Source organism: Nothobranchius furzeri, chromosome 1 (assembly GCF_043380555.1).
Source record: "Nothobranchius furzeri strain GRZ-AD chromosome 1, NfurGRZ-RIMD1, whole genome shotgun sequence".
NCBI lineage: Eukaryota > Metazoa > Chordata > Actinopteri > Cyprinodontiformes > Nothobranchiidae > Nothobranchius > Nothobranchius furzeri.
In genome coordinates this window covers 46,226,792-46,244,071 of record NC_091741.1, presented here as the reverse complement: position 1 = coordinate 46,244,071, position 17,280 = coordinate 46,226,792, and the positions used below count along the sequence as shown (strand labels likewise).

At 40.9% G+C, this 17,280-nt stretch overlaps 1 long non-coding RNA gene across 1 annotated transcript; it reads right to left on the bottom strand.

Annotated features, from left to right (window-relative positions):
• Positions 1 to 16,282: 16,282 nt before the first annotated feature.
• Positions 16,283 to 16,872, bottom strand: LOC139066334 (uncharacterized). The gene is made up of 2 exons (XR_011519240.1): positions 16,646 to 16,872; positions 16,283 to 16,550 (listed from the first exon to the last, which is right to left on the bottom strand). It is a non-coding gene; the product is annotated as an uncharacterized lncRNA (long non-coding RNA).
• Positions 16,873 to 17,280: the final 408 nt, after the last annotated feature.

The window sequence follows — 17,280 nt, the reverse complement described above, 5'->3', positions numbered from 1 at the left end:
CAATTTTTTTTCTCTTGCCTTCTCAGCCCCACTCTTTTCTTTCCTTTTTTTTTTTTTACTAACGGTCGGGTTTTGCATCATTTTGTTTCCACTGCCTTTGCCTCCTCAGCTTCTTCTTCTCCTTGCCTGGTGGGCACAGCCAATGTAGCTGGGATCCAACTTAGAGGTGCAGTGCTGCCACCTAGAGCGCTGGAGCGTGAAAGAGTTTAAAGGGGGGAAAAAACAGGTGTTGAAAGCGTGCGTGGAGAGTGGTGGGCCGTCTTGGAGTACCGGCCGTTCTATGATTCTCCAGAATCCACAGATGGCCAGTCCGCCCTGGTTGATAACCTGTTTGGCTGAATGCTCAACACGCTTTAATATGTGCCTATCCCTGGCAAATGCTCCATTTTTAGCGGGCCGGATGTAGGCACGGACAAGGAGGGGCAATGCCCCCCTAAAACTACTGACTGCCCCCCCAAATGCGATGACATGTAGAAATCCCAAATTTGAAAAGGTTTGATGAAAAAGGGTCAGAGTGCTCTCCTCTCTCTCTCTCATTCAAAGTAGCTGCTGATTGGTAGATACATAGGGAGGGTGTGGCCAGCCACTGCACTTCGTTCTCTGTCATGTCACTCGCTTCACAGTTCATCACACGCTCCCAGACAGTCAGCAGCAGAACACAGAGACGCACCGTTGTTATCTGAGCTCAGCAGCCACTGGTTGAAGTTTTCTTCTGCTGTCAGTCACTGGAATCATTTGGTTACTCTTTCTCATTGTTTTAGTTTGCCTCGTTCTCTTCTTTCATTTGTTTTTGAAGTGAACCGAGTGGACATGCGTAGGTTTCTGGTTTCTAAACCTAGCAACAGTGCTAAGGCACTAGCGGCAGAAGCCGGCTCGTCGGTGCTTCTCAACTCGCCACAACCCCCGTGTTTAGGGCAGTACTGGAACAACCAGTTGCACAAACACTCCTGCTGTCCCCGTCGCTACCAACCCAGCCGCTGCTGTGAGTGACACGGGCCTCACCAGTAGCGCCCCGTCCCAACCCACCGCTCTTGTTTTCCTCAGGCGCCATTTTGGGAAGAACATGCGCTCATTTTGCCCTGCCTGGTATCGTGAGAGACCATGGCTGGGATATTCAGTAAAGCTGGATGCATGCTTTTGTTTTCCGTGTCGTACGTTTGGGGGGAAGAACAATGATAGGGATTTGGTTTTCACAAATCAAGGATTTAATAATTGGAAAACAGAACTGGAAAAGGACAAGGGATTCACAAAGCATGCATCAAGTCAATGCCAAATAAAAAACGAAAAAGCCTGGTCTGAAATGTCCCAAAGAGTGGCCACAGGGGAAACAATAGGTAATTTACACAAATAAAAAAACAGATACTACATAAAAACTATTGAAGAAGTAGTTCAGTTCCTAGCAGTAAATTAACTAGTGTGGAAAGCTCCAGTGGTGCAGGACTGTTCTTAAAGGAGACATAACATGAAAAACCCACTTTTTTATCCAATAACACAGTGTGTTTCACATTTTAAGTGTCTAAGTGAGCATAAAAGCTTTTCTTATTCACTAGAGTTGCTATTTTGATATTTAATAATTAAGTTTTGGGCATATTTGTCCACCCTTTCAGTTTTTCAAAATACCTAATACATCAGAAATTTATTTTGTCTCGATAACTACCAAATATGGTCATGGCCCTTGGCTAAACACAGAGCCAATCTGCCATTTTTTCTTCTTGCTAAGATTTTTGTAGTCCTATTGGAAAAATGCAGAATGTCTGGTTATTTTTGCCACACACAGCTCGAAACTGTTCAACTTTTTAAGGAAGGGTGGTGTGGCAGTATTTAAACTCCCCCCACATGTTTTAAAAATGCTAATATAATGTTTCTGCTACGCTAAATAATGATTTATCTATAGAACTACAAAGTCCAACTGGGGGAGGGGGGTAAGGTCTGCACTGTGGAGGGGGGCGGAGTTTACAGCTCCTCCTCCAGATTTAAAGAGACAGTACCCAAAAACGGCTCGTTCTCAAGACTCTCCTCAGAACAGGGGTAGATGAGGGTCTGTAGAGCAACAATAATGAGGAAATCAGACCAAAAAACTGCAGTTCCACTGCATTTAGACCCCAACTGAAGGATTTAGATGTAAAAAGGAATAATTTAAAAGCATGTTATGTCTCCTTTAACAATGGTAGACCACACACTGGCCAAAGACTCCAAATTTAATGAAATAAACAAGCACATCACAGAAAATGCAAAATACACATCTCACAACATACAAAATGAAATTGTTGCAACACTGGCAAAAATGGCATTAAAAAAGATCAAAGCAGATTATGCTTGGTTTTGCACTAAAAGTGACGGAACTAGGGACAGATGCAATGTGGAGAATCAGTCAGTCATGGTTAGATTTGTCTGTAACGGCATTCCAGAGGAACACCTGATTGGTCTGCTTGACCTCAGTCAGTTAAATGCTGAATTTATTACCACCCAAATTCTTGAGCATCTCTCTGACTCAGGCTATAGTGCAGCTGAAATTATCAGTCAGTGCTATGATGGAGCATCTGTCATGAGAGGGCTCAGGGGTGGGGTTCAGGCCTTACTGCAAAAGAAGGTAGGGAAGGATATTCCCTATATCCACTGCCAACCAACAGCTGCACTTGGCAGTGGTCCATGCAATGCAGGACCACAGGCAGAGCCATGTGCAAAAACCTTTTTTGATCTATCAGGATCTCTACACTCATTTTTCCACCGTCATTATGTTTCACAGAACTATGACGTTCCCTCCCTAAAACGACTGTTGGAGATCAGGTGGACAAGCCACCATGTGACCAGTGCCTTGTGGAGAATCAGGATGCTATTATGAGTATCCTGTCAGAGGTTACAGAGGACAGAGCTGCTGCTGTTGATATCTGTACAGAGGCATCAGGACTGTTAACGATTTTAAGGAGGCACAATTTCTTTGAAAAGGGAAAATTCCCCCTTAAAGTTCTGGGTTCATTGAAGTCTGCAAATTATATGCTGCAGGCTCATTCTGTTGACCTGTGCTGTGCTTCAGAAGTAATCAGTGCATCTCTGCAGGCTTTGAAGCAGATGAGAGATGAGGAAAGTGAGACATTAACCAGCACACCTGCACCAGCTGCTAAAAGAAAAACAAGCTCACTACTAACAGGTAGTGTTGTAATGTCCACTGTGGGCCACGCAGAAGACTCCACAACACCTAGCCAGGCTCTGAAGAGAGCTCTTCTCAACATTTTGGACATAGTCATTGTAGAGATGGAGACACGCTTCTTCAAAAGCAATCCTGATCTCATGAAAGCAGTTAACTGCCTTCAACCTCAGTCTCCCTCTCTTCTGGATCCTGACATGTTAAGTCCTCTGCAGAAAATGACAGGAAGTGACAGTGACAAACTTTCCAATGAGATTCTTGTTGCAAAAATAATGTTGGAAAAAGAGTTCAAAAAGACTGATGATGATAACAGTGAAGAGTTTGTAGACCTCCACCATTTTCAAATATCTACATGGGTATAAGAATGCCTTTCCTCAGCTCCATCGCATGTTTGTGGCCTCCCTTGTGATTGGAATATCAGCAGCATCATGCGAGAGCTCTTTCTCCACTTTGTCTCGTGTTCTTACCCCGTTCCGCCGTACCATGCTACATGAGAGAAAAAGAAATGTGGTAATTCTGGCTCACGAGAAGGCCATAACAGGCCTAGATATGGATGGATTTGTTAGGACTTTTGCACAGAAAAGCAGACGGCTGATTTTCTAATGACTGATATAAAAGCCATAAAGAAATTTTAAAAAAGTCTAAAAAATAAATGCAAATTAAAATAAAAAATATATAAGTAAAATAAAAAATGGAAGGATAAACAGATAAGATAGATAAAATAGATTAAAGACATAAAAAATTAAAAGACAGACAGACAGACAGACAGACAGACAGACAGACAGACAGACAGACAGACAGACAGACAGACAGACAGACAGATAGACAGATAGACAGATAGATAGATAGATAGATAGATAGATAGATAGATAGATAGATAGATAGATAGATAGATAGATAGATAGATAGATAGATAGATAGATAAATGCAGCCCCAATAGGGAACAAGCCAGTGTCCCATTTGTGCCGGTCCCAAGCCCGGGTAAATGCAGAGGGTAGTGTAAGGAATGGATCAAAGGAAAAGATAGATATATGGATAGAAGAACTGTAATGATGATAGCATAGTTTTCTATGCATTTTAGGGATTTGGGGGTATGTGACACTCAAAAAATTATTTCCCAGACCTGCACCCCCTGATAATCTACCTGCCCCCTTTGTAGGGAAAATCCGGCCCTGGTTTTTTGCGGAGATGCCAAGTCAACACCATGTTCTAAAACCGTTTTGCTTCAAAGCCCTTTACCTTAAAACTTCAAATCAACCTTGAAAATTTTGCAGTTTTGTTAAGCCGGTGTCGGTACAGGATCTGCTCGGGTGCAGGATCAGCTCGGGGTCCTTCGACTGCTGATGACGTCACATTACTACATATCTACTCGGCTTTCACACATACGTTTTGGAAAGACATCAGCAATTTTGTTAATAAATTCTTGTTTGTTAACACCTAAATGTTTTCTTTATAATTGTAATTTGTTAATAAAACACCATATTATCTTTGTGTTCTAAAGAATGTGAAACTGCATAAAACCAACATCGAACTGACAAAAATAGAACAGTTCTTATATGTTAAGCCACATCTGTTTGTATTAAAGTGGAGTTCGTCTGTATATTTCCTTAGTTGTTATCTAAATACATTCTTTGATTCAAAATATTGCTTGGTGTCTTTCAATAAAGTTATTATATTTTATTTTGCCCCATTTCATTAACATCAAGAGCTTTTGAGGGTCACCATTTATCATTTGCTTATATTTTACATTTCCTTTAGAAATTCAAACATATCTTTTCCAAAAAGTGTTAATTTTTGGACTACAGGACTACAACCGCTAACTACGACCGCAAATTTGTTCTGACCAATCAAAATCATAACGTGAAAATGTTAAGCTTTGTGTTCAGCCAATAAACTACTCTGACGTCTTCGGCAGTCGAAGGACCCCGAGCAGATCCTGTACCGACACCGGGCGTACACTGTGCGACTGGAGAGTCGGCAAGATGGCGGCCTGAGCAGTTCTACCTTATCTCTGCTCCTGGTTACTTTCCTCAAAATTACTGCTTAAAACTTGTATTTTCCACCGAATCACATTGGATTTTATAGAGTTAAATAGGGCAGTCTATTAAGATGTCTAAGCTGAAAGCCAACACTCCAGCTACTCTTCGGAAACAAGCGGACCACGAATATGCCATGGATATGGACCGCCAAAGTGATAAAAGACCCTGAGATGCGTCGACTCCCTCCACACCGTCTAAAGTTACCGCCTGTAAGGTACCGAAACCGAATTATGACGAGGTATCAGGTTCCGTGATCTTGGCTGCTATCAACAAACTCACAGTCAAATTTGAATCGCAGGAAGAGCGCATGAAAGACCTTGATGCTAAGCTAACACAAAACTGTGCTATGCTACTTAACGTGGCTAAAGCGGCCGAGTTCAATGCGGCTGAAATTAAAAACTGTAAGCATAAAGTGAACAATATAGAAAACGAAGTGGCCGGTTTGAAAGCTGAACTCACGCTGTTGAAAGAAAAATGTTGTGAACTTGATAATTACAAAAGAAGATGGAACATCAAAATTAAAGGTTTGAAAGAATCTGCCAACGAAGACACACGTCAGGTTGTGGTAGACCTTCTCAAGAAGATTGCGCCGCAGTGGGCAGAGAAAATGGATGAGATTGTGGATACAGTACACCGCGTCGGTCAGAGGGAAAATGGAAGAGTGAGAGATGTCATCATTCAATTCCCTAAACGACACCATAGAGACGCCTTTTGGAAGATGACAAAAAATTCAAAGATCTGCCAAGATGCAGGCATCAGGTTCGCTGAAGACCTCACCAAGGAGGTTAAAGAAGCAAGGGAGGTGCTGTGGCCACGGATCAAGCAAGCACATCAGGAGGGGAAGAAGGCCTACTTCCGTGGTCCTTATGGATATATCAACGGTCGGCGTATTACATAGTGTGGGGATCTTTATTTATGAGGAAAAACCAGACTTATCCTTCTTTTTCCTAGAAGAACTCCACGTGACTTTCTCTCTCTTTGTTATCTTTTGTTGTGAGTTTAAGTTGCTGCGAGGTTACCCAGCAGATGAATGTTTTAAAAGAAACTTTAAACTTTGGTTCTCTTAATTCTAGGGGTATTAAGGACAACTTAAAACAAAAAGCAGTGTTCTTACACTGTAAAGGAAGGAACTACCAATGTGTTCTTCTACAAGAAACTCACTCCTGTGCTTCTGATGCCACCTACTGGACAGCGCAATGGGGAGATAAAATTCTCTTCAGCCATGGAAGCAACCACTCAGCTGGAGATGCTATATGCTTCAACAAATGTCCCGGTAATGTTATCTCTTTCAGATCGGACAATAATGGCCACTGGTTGACTGCGGTTTTAAAGACTGACAATGCATACATAATTCTAACCAATGTTTATGGATATAATAATGCCACACAGAATAGGAAGTTGTTCCTAGAAATCAGTAACGTTGTTTCTGACTACAAAACTCTATATCACACAGACTTAATTCTGTTTGGAGGAGATTTTAATCTCCACCTGATGATTATTTGGACAGAGACCCATCCAAATTTAATGTTCCACACGTTAATCCAATTTTGAATGATTTATGTAACTCTTTCTCATTGATTGATATTTGGAGAAACAATAATCCTAATACCAAGCAATTCTCATGGATTAAACCTAATGGAATGATAAGATCAAGAATTGATCTATGGCTGGTTTCCCCACCGTTAGCCAATATAGCTACAGGCGTTTTTATCTCTAATGCGCCTCTAACTGATCATTGCCTAATTTCTCTGTAACTCCAGAGATAAACACACACACAAAAAAAAAAAAGTTTTTTGGAAATTTAACTCTGATCTTTTAAAAGACAGTGAATTTTGCGACTTGATTAATAATCTAATGTTAGAAATTAGATATGATGTCACAATAGGTAGTTATTGCAATAGATGGGAATTTTTCAAATTTAAAGTAAGGCAATCTGCAATAACTTTTGGAATTAAGAGAAGTAAATCCTTGAGAGAAAAAGAAATTAAATTAATACATGAACTTGATGAATACTGTATGAAAACTCCAATGTTAAATGCAGAGCCACTTATATAAACCTTAAATCTAAGTTGGATGAGCTGAGCTCTCGGAAAGCTAGAGGTGCTTTTATTAGATCAAGAGCGAAATGGCTTGAGGAAGGTGAACGCAATACCGCATACTTCTGTGGACTTGAAAAAAGACGACAGGAGAGGAATTTAATTAATTCACTTATCATCAACGATGTAGAATGCATGGATACCAAAATTATTGCTGAAGAAGTTTATACATTTTATAAAGACCTGTATTCATCATCTGGTGGCAATGAATCAAACCTATTGGATAATATTACACATCTCATCCCAAAAATCAGTCAGGAATTTAAAATGATATGTGATGCAGAGATAGAGATTTTTGAAGTAGAGGCAGCAGTCAAACAACTTTCCGCTGGGAAATCCCCTGGTCAAGATGGTCTGACACATGGACGTAATTTTTGGGGGGGACAGGGGGGACATGTCCCCCCCACTTTTTCCAAAGTCAAGTTTTGACCCCTGCACTTTTTACCGTCCAAAAACAACATTACTTTATATTAAATTGACACTGGTTGAGCTCTAGGACCAAGCAGAAAACAACTGTTTATGTTGAAGCCTGTTTCCCATTAGAACATACTGTAAAGATACCCCCCCCCCCCGTCCCCCCCCCACCACTTCTAAAGTGAAAATTACGTCCATCTGACATCTGACTTTAATAAACATTTTTGGAATAATATAAAAGATCTTTTCTTTTTTGCATTACAAGAATGTATCCAAACTAAATCTTTGATGCCGTCTATGAAACAAGGACTCATCTCTTTGATTCCGAAGAATGGCAAAGATAACAAAATTCTAAGCAATCTAAGACCAATTACGCTCCTTAATGTAGACTACAAAATACACGCTCATGTTGTGGCTAATAGGCTCAAAGAAGGTATTTTACAAATCATCAGCGATTCCCAATCCGGTTTTATCAGGGGTCGCTCCATACATAACAACATTAGGTTGGTCCTAGATTTGTTAGATTACAGGGGCACAATTGAGGATTATGGCTTTGTTCTTTTTTGGGATTTCTGCAAAGCCTTTGACTGAGTCAACCATTCCGAGTCAAACGTTTCAACATTGAAAGAGGCATCCGACAGGGGTGTCTTTTTATCATGGTCGTGGAAATTCTCAGCATCATGATTAAGAATAGTGAGATAGAGAAATTAGATGTTTTTGGTAATTCGTTAGCTATAATTCAACTGGCAGACGATACTACGCTCTTCCTTAAAAATAAGAAACAGATCCCAATTGCTTTACAATAGTTAATTGTTTCTCAGAAGCCTCAGACCGTTAGATAAATGTGAATTAATGGCCATTCATGATCATCCTCAAACAACTCTGCATGACATACCTGTTAAAGATCAAGTCAAGTATTTGGGGATTACAATCTCAAAAAACTTAGAAACGAGAGTAAAATGTAATTTTGAGAGCTTAATTAAAAAGAGTAAAAGTATTTTACACAAATGGCTACAAAGAGATCTCTCAATTTTTGGTAGATTACTTATATCCAAGATGGAAGGATTGTCAAGAATTATCTATCCGGCTTATTCTCTAAGAATTCCTCAAAATTTTATTAAAGAAATTAACCAAAACAATTTTAACTTCATATGGAAAAACAGACATCATTATATAAGAAGGAATGACATCATCAAATCAACAGAGGAAGGGGGTCTCATTGCAATCGATTTCGATATAATGAATGGTGCACTTAAGTTAAAATGGCAACAAAAATTTTATAAAGAATATAAATATGTTGTGGTTTAATCTTCCTGCTAAAATTTTCTCCAGTGTAGGCGGAATCCAATTGCTTCTTCAATGTGACTTTGAATTATCCAAACTCCCTATTAAGTTATCCAAATTTCACAAGCAAGTTCTACAATATTGGAAATTAATGTATACACATAACTTCACACCGCATAACACGCCAATATGGAAAACCGTTATATCCTGATTAAAAGGAAATCGTTTTTTTTTTTCAATGATTGGCATCTCGATGGAGTATGGTCCATTTTGCATTTGATGGACCAGAATGGAGAATTTCTTAATTTTACGGCTTTCAATCACAAATTTAACCTAACTTGTTCTTCTAAGCAATATGCCGAGGTAATCAAGGCAATCCCACCAGCTATATATGCTAATTTGAAAGGCACTTTGTTGTACTCTCACCTTATTCCAAAAATGCCTCCTTTAACAATTAAGAACTGTTCTTTTGTGGACAGGAACTGCAATAATAAAATCCTTAGATGTTGGCTCACTGACGCCCTCTTTCCCTTATTAGAAGACGGGAATTAGTACTTCAATTTAGTAATTCTGATGTTAAAAACATTAGATGCAACTATCTCAAATTCCCAATCCCTCCTAAAGCCAAGGAAGTTCATTTTAAAACTATAAACAGTATTTATCCTTGCAAAGATTTCTTGCAGTCTAAATTTAATATTGGAGAGAACGATTGTGCCTTTTGCACTTCTAATATAGAAACTGAGATACATTTATTTTTCACATGCATCTTAACCAAATTTTTCTGGGATAGTTTTCACTCGTGGTTAACGCATGATAATTTCATTATACACTCCTTATCTTTTTCTGACATCAAGTATGGTATTATTTTGTAAAATAAAATGCAGCAATTCACTGTCAATAATTTGATTATTTTCGCCAAATTCTTTATACACAAATGTAAATTTGGCAATATCAAACCGATCTTTATTGTTTTTTTTGAAAGAACTTGCATCCTTTATGGATTCTCTTAAATTATGTAGTTCCAAGAAAGCCATTCGGCTCTATAACAATTTGGTGAATGTTTCCTTTGCCCCTAATGTTGTTTGATGTAATGTATATATATATATATATATATATATATATATATATATATATATATATATATATATATATATGTTATGATTTCTGCAGGTTGACATTGAGCTAGGTTAATATTATTGTTTCTGTTTGTACACCTGCTGCTTTTTTTTGTCATGCTCAGAATTCAACTGCAAATATTGATTCTTATGTAAGCCTGTAAGCTTCATTGGTTAAATTAAACTTGTTAAAAAAACACTGTGCGACTTTTTCACTTTTTTGAGCCAATTTTCCACTCGTGCGAGAATCCACAAGATCGGCGCGAGTTTTGCGCTGAGCGTCGTGTAGTATACGGGGGTTACGAGAGGCGATTAACCCCCAAATTCCACTACCTCCGGTCCGCCCCCGCCCTCCGCAGCCGCTCGCTTCCGAACTCAATTTTTACTGCTACCCGCTCTACAACGGCTCCGCTCCGGTGCGGAGACCTGAGGGGGGCAAACAAGCATGCGCGGGATTTTCGAGATCTTGCGATACAGTCCGAGCAATAAACGCGGAAGTTAGATCCAAACACCCGTTGTGTGGGAGAAGCATCGGCATGAACTGTTTAATCTGCCCATCATTTGTGTTTGGGAGATCAGCACTGTTTGGATCAACAAAGTGTGTCTACTTTGATAGTGGAAACTGTATTTATGGCTTAATTTTGTGCATTTAAACTTCAGCCGCCATTGATAGTTGTTAAAAGTTGTTAAATCTGTGCATATGAAACAAAAAACGCCTTTTGTTTATCGATTTATTGTGAAATACGGAAATTGTGCTTGCTCCTTTTCCTGTTGGGCCGTTGTGATTTCTGTCCATTTACTGTGGAGGTGCTCCGGCGTCCGGCGAAAATAGGATCGATTCTATTTTTGCCGGACGCCGGAACAGAGGGCGGCGCACGGCGCCACACTGCCGGAGCACGGCCGCAGTAGTGGAATAGCTCTGATTGACTACAACGGGACCGATTTTGCTCCGGCGTTCGTGTCGGAGAGGAGCGCAGCGGAGCGGAGGTAGTGGAATTTGGGGGTAACACGTGACCAGCTACCGATCAGCAATCGTGAGCTCGCACGGACTTCTGGAGTGTTTGATATTTTGCTCGTTCCTCTTGAGGGTTGAAGCGGCGCAGTGAACGGCCGCAACCCAAAAAGTACCAGAACCGTTCACGGCGCATGCGAAATCTTGCATCAACATCGCTCACCCGCTATTTCCCTAGCACACGTTGTTCATTTTAACGCTTTTTTTTTACACAAAGTGACAAGGATTATCAGGAAAGTGTGTTTGTCGTGTTCATGTCAAATTAAACTGATCACAAAACACATTTACTTTATTTATTTCGTTTTCCTCTTTTTTCCCCAAAACTTTATTGAACAAGGTGATAAGTATACAAACAAATTGCATACAAAATTGAACAAGATGAAACTATGTTGCGAGGCAGAAGCCATCTGGCTCTCCAGTTGATGTTCTGCCGCCTCGTCTCTGGAAGGCTGCCTTTCCGTGTCTTGGCCCTTCACTTGGTCAGATTATCAATGGGAGCCTCAGCACAGGTGTGGTCCCAGCTGCTTTGAAAGCAGCAGTTATTCGGCCAACCCTGAAGAAACCTGGTGCTGATGTCTCTGTGATAGAAAATTACAGGCCTATCTCTACCCTGCCTTTTACATCAAAACTGCTTGAGAAAGTTGTTTATCAGCAGCTGGTCTCACATCTAGCTGACTCTGATCTGTTTGAGGTTTTCCATTCAGGGTTCAGGTCTGGCCATAGCACAGAGTCTGCTCTACTGAGGGTCCTAAATGACATCTATCTATCTATCACTAGATCAGGGTCCATCTGCATGCTTCTGTTGTTAGACCTGACGGCAGCCTTCGACACAGTTGACCATGCGATTCTACTTGATCGCTTGGAACGATGGGTTGGAATCAAAGGGTCAGCTCTGGACTGGTTTAGATCGTATCTCCACAACAGGACATTCTGTGTTAAACTGGGTGATGTTTTTTCTTCTTGGGAGGCGCTCCGCTGGGGGGTCCCGCAGGGGTCGATCCTTGGTCCTCTTTTGTTTGCCATTTATCTGCTACCTCTGGGGTCAATCTTTCGTAAACATGGCCTATCATTCCATCTCTATGCTGACGATTGCCAGATTTACTCTCCATTATGTCAGGAGAAAGGTCACTCTATCCAGTCCTTTGTCTCCTGTGTTAATGAGGTGAAGTCTTGGCTAATGGCCAACTATCTACATCTGAATGAGGGAAAGACAGAGCTCATTGTTTTTCACCCCAACAGCAGGAATGTGGATCGTTATGCTGATCTTGGCCCTCTTTCTCCATACTCAAAACCAGTTGTTACCAGTTTGGGGGTGAAACTTGATGCAGGACTTAAATTTGATGCTCACATCAATTCTGTGATCCGGTCCAGTTTCTTTCACCTGAGACGCCTTGCAAAAATCAAGCATATGCTGTCGAGAGCCCACCTGGAGCGGGTACTGCATGCCTTTGTAATTTCTAGGCTTGATTACTGCAACTCTCGCCTACAGGTTGTGCAGAACAGCGCCGCCAGGTTCCTGACTGGGACCAGGAAACGGGACCACATCAGTCCGGTTCTGGCCTCCCTGCACTGGCTTCCGATTTGCTATAGCTCACAATTCAAAATCCTCGTCTTTGTTTATCATTTCTTCCAGGGTGGTGGTCCCCCCTATCTGGCCACTCTCCTGAACAAACATTCCCCATCACGCGCTCTGCGCTCCTCTGACCAAGGCCTGCTCGCTGTCCCTCGTTCTAGGTGTCGTATCCGTGGGGACCGGGCTTTCTCAGTCCTAGCACCGTTACTCTGGAACCAGTTGCCACCCTCAGTTAGGCTGTCCCCATCTCTGCCAGTCTTTAAGAATCACCTAAAAACACAACTCCTCCACTTGGCGTTTGCAGATAATGTTTGATTTTGGCCATCTTTTATGTTGAATTTATTTCACAGTTTTCATTGGTTCACTCAATCCATCCACTCAATCCAAATGTGTTTCACACATTTGTCCTCAGAGGTGGAAAGTAACGAATTACATTTACTCACATTACTGTAATTGAGTAGTTTTTTTTGTATATTTAAAGTTTTTAAGTCGTTTTTAAAAGCTGTACTTTTACTTTTACTTGAGTAAGTTTTTTAAAAAGAATTGTAATTCGATACATTTTAAATCATATCCGTTACTGAGTAAAAATAAATTATAGGCTTAATAAATTACAAATATTACGTGAAGCAGCGTCGGAACGGAAAGAGACACCTGCATGAGCGCCACGTCTAAACTGTTGGGGGTGTGTGGGTGTACACTTTAGCTCAAAGACATCAGTTCAGTCGATCAACTCGCTGTTTACCTCCTCTCTCCCTCCTCTCCTGTGGGTTGGAACCCGCACCTACGCGCACCGGTGTGACGTCATCAGAATTCTGCTCGGTTCGGTAGCCGGACTCGGTTCCGTGTTTGAATTGTTTCTCTACCGCTCCGCACAGCAGCGGCAAAATAACATTTAGCGCTCATAAGAAGCGGATTATCAGCGCTTTGCTCATAAAACAGAAGACCTGCAGGCCTCTGTGAGTTAAAACATCCTGATACTGTTCAGGTGTAAACATTGTGCTCCATCCCTGTGTTTGAACTCAGAAAAGGCTCCTTGATGCCACAGATTTGTGATGATTTAGCTTGTTTATTTATTTTAGTCCAGAATAAAAGATTAAATTATTACAAAAGCAGTCCAGTGTAGTTAAATTAGTCATTCAAATGATTTGAACATGCTGCAGTGTGTGTGTGTGTGTGCGCGCGCTTGCATGTGCATGTGCGAGCGTGCATGTGTGTGTGTGTTACACATATAGAACTGCATGAGACAGCGTGGTTTCATCAAATCCATGCATCTTATATCTTGGCTGAAGTAATGGCTCAAGAAAATAACTTATATTTCATAAATAATGACATCTTAATAGTGTCTATGATAATGTTTTATCTTATCTTTGGTCTGGGAGGTGTAACATATCATGATACATGCCTTTTAAAACATGTTAATGTGCTACAAGAGGAGATGAATGCATGAATTTAAAGTTCATGTTTGGAGTCCAACCTTCACAGACTGGCTCACGCTGGTGAGGAGACACCATTAGGTCTAGTAACACCTGGGCTCCCAAGGCCTGTTCTGACAGGATGGACGTTACGGGACCCTCAAGGATTCCAGTTGGACGACTGGAGGATTATTTAGGAGGATTGGAATGAACAAACTGATTTCAGTGGTGATCGGCTAAATGAGTGAGTGAACCCACTATCAAGGATGAACTCTAACTTTAAAAATCAGCTGCTCTATATACACATGAAAGTCAGAGAGGAGGTCTAGGATGGACATGGATAAAGAAACTGTAATGTAGAGGTAAAGTAGGGCAGGGCCAACATTAGCTGCTGTCATATGGTCCATCTGAAATGTTAGACTTTCATTTAGCTTGTTATGTGACAGGTTAGAGCACAGTCTCATGTTAGAGTTTTGTCATGAGAACATTGAGATACCACACATACTGATGGCATCTAAAAAATTATTTTTTTCTCAAAAGAAAGAATAATTTTAATCACATTTGAAACTAACCATCCAAGAAAAACCTCGTCCAATCAATGTGCACGTCCTGTTCTCACTGATTGAATAGAAATCCCTCCTTCAAGCCTTGCGGGTTTGAGTGTGTGTGTGCGCACACACGAGCGAATTGTGAACTGGCGTTGTGATTTAGCACTACTTAGATGTAGCCATCCTTGCGCTGACAAAAATGTAACCAAGTAACTTTTACTTTGAGTACATTTAGTTTACGATACTTTTTACTTTTACTTGAGTAAAAATTTAGGCAAGTACTTTTACTTGTAATTGAGTAAAAACTTATCAAAGTATTGGTACTCGTACTTAAGTAGGACATTTTAGTACTCTTTCCACCTGTTTGTCCTGTACCAGAATGTTTCATCTATCTTGTAATTTCTATTTTGTAATTTGAATTGCTTTTATTGTTGATTTATTCAATATATTTACCTACAACTGTACCATGTTCAGCGCTTTGGGCTTCCTGACAGGGTTGCGGAAGGCGCTTTATAAATAAAGCTTTGATTGATTGAATCATGCCAGGGGGTTCACTACAGAAATGTTACGCACATCCAAATAAATTATAGGTGGTGCAAATAGTTATAGTTTTTAAAGCTTTTTTTGTGTAGTGATCCACTAATCAATTTTATGTAGTGCTTGAAATTAGGTTTTTGGTTACTATACTTGCATTTGAGGAGATATAAATTTGTTAATTATTCTAGCTAAATTCTAACAAAGTATACATCTTCCTTTCTGTGCTTGTGAAAAAACCAAAATACATTTTCCCATTTTAAAATGAAGTCCTTGCAGAGCTATCCGATAATAAATCTGCTAAAGTCAGCCCCCATAAATCCTTGTGTCCTCCTGCAGCACTGCCGAAGAACAGGCAAAACAAGACAAAAAAAGTCTGATGTGTTGTGTAAACACTGCTATTTTTTAGCATATTTCTTAGGTCCGACGTGCTGCTACCAGACGTGCGTAGTTTGCGCTGAAGCAGTGCTACAAGTGAAAAAGTAGCAGTGTCCGCCCAGCTTTAAACTCCTCGGAGATGTTTAAATTAATTTGTACTACTTAAAACTGTTCATCCAATAATTATCCCATTTAAAGCACATTGTAGGCTTACAAATCCTTAGTTGTGAATGATAACACTTTAAAGACATCTAACCAGACCTATATGAAAACAAGTGCTCTGATGCTGTTCAAACAGCAGTTTTATACATTTTTAAATGTTTCGTTGACATTACAAAAACCTCCTAGTATAGAAACATTAGAATAAGCGAGACAAGTTCTTTCGGAGATAATGTGTCACCATATGAAACACATCCTAGTCTCCAGGATGACACTCCCATTAGCATAGCTGTATTACTAGTTTGCAGATGAGGAAACTCAATAGTTGATTAAGGTTTATTAAAAAAAAGTCACCACACAGGTTTATTAAAAAAGTCACCACACAACAAATGTCAGATTCAAAAATGAGCATTTATTAAAACAAAAAGAAACTTTACAATATATTCTTTTTTAAAAAATCAGGATCGCCTCTTATTTTCATTAAAGGGTTACAAGTCACAGCGAGCGAGCACTGGGCGATACCTTTTGCCAGTTAAATGAAGCCAGACCTCCTCGCTCTGCCGCTCCTCTCCCAGATGTGTCACGTGTCCTGGCACCTGGAAAACGCTCAGACAACAGTGACTGTGCATAACACCTTTCCCCTCCTTTCCTTCAGCCCCAGAATCTATGAACATATTGTCATCAAGGACAATAGAACAGTGCAACAAGATACCTGTTCCGGTTTACCTGGATTTTACAATCCGTGGACCGGACCAGGACTGAGGTGCGTTTGGTTCCTCTGGACGAAGCCACGTAGGCCTCAGGAGCGACCCCTACTGGCCGGGCAGCGTCCAAAGCGCCGCTGTGAGACAAATAAAGCCCAACCATGAAGGATCATAAACACACAACCTGGGCTATCCCAAACAAAAAACATGTCAAATATGAAACCATTCACACCTTAGTACACATGTCCCCACAAAAAGTGGTCTGGCGAGGGGAAGTCAGGACAGTTTCACAAAGTCACGTAGACCAGTTCATTCCGGTTTCCACACTACACCAAATAATCGCTCAAAGTCTCGAAGCTGGTGAGTCAGAATGGCGTCGTAGTACGAGTCCAGAGCGGCCGACACGCTTCTGGGCGACAGAGACTCACAGTAAATGTGTGCCGACGTTTCAGGGGAAAGTAGCTGCGTCTCGTCTATCTTCTCGTCATCATACACATTACTTATCAGATACTGTGTTGTGTTTCTCGGCGCCATCGCCCCGGCTGGTAGTTGTTGGTAGGCCGCACAGGCCCGACAGGACTCCCGTTTCTCCTGCTGGAAAAAGCCCAACGGAGCTTCCTTCTCTGTGAGCGCTGCGTGCCTGGCCTTCTGCGGCCGTCTCCGCTTCCGACAGCCGCATTTTTTGATGGATGTCCCGTTTTCCGCGGACACCTGGAGTGGACTCCATCTCGGCTTGGATCCAGGTCTCAGACAATCCGGCTTCATAAACTTTGACGTTGAAGTATCCATCATCTTTCTACACATAGCAAAACAAAAAAAAGCAGAAGAGAAAACAAAACCCTCTGGTCTATTTAACGGCTTTCGACA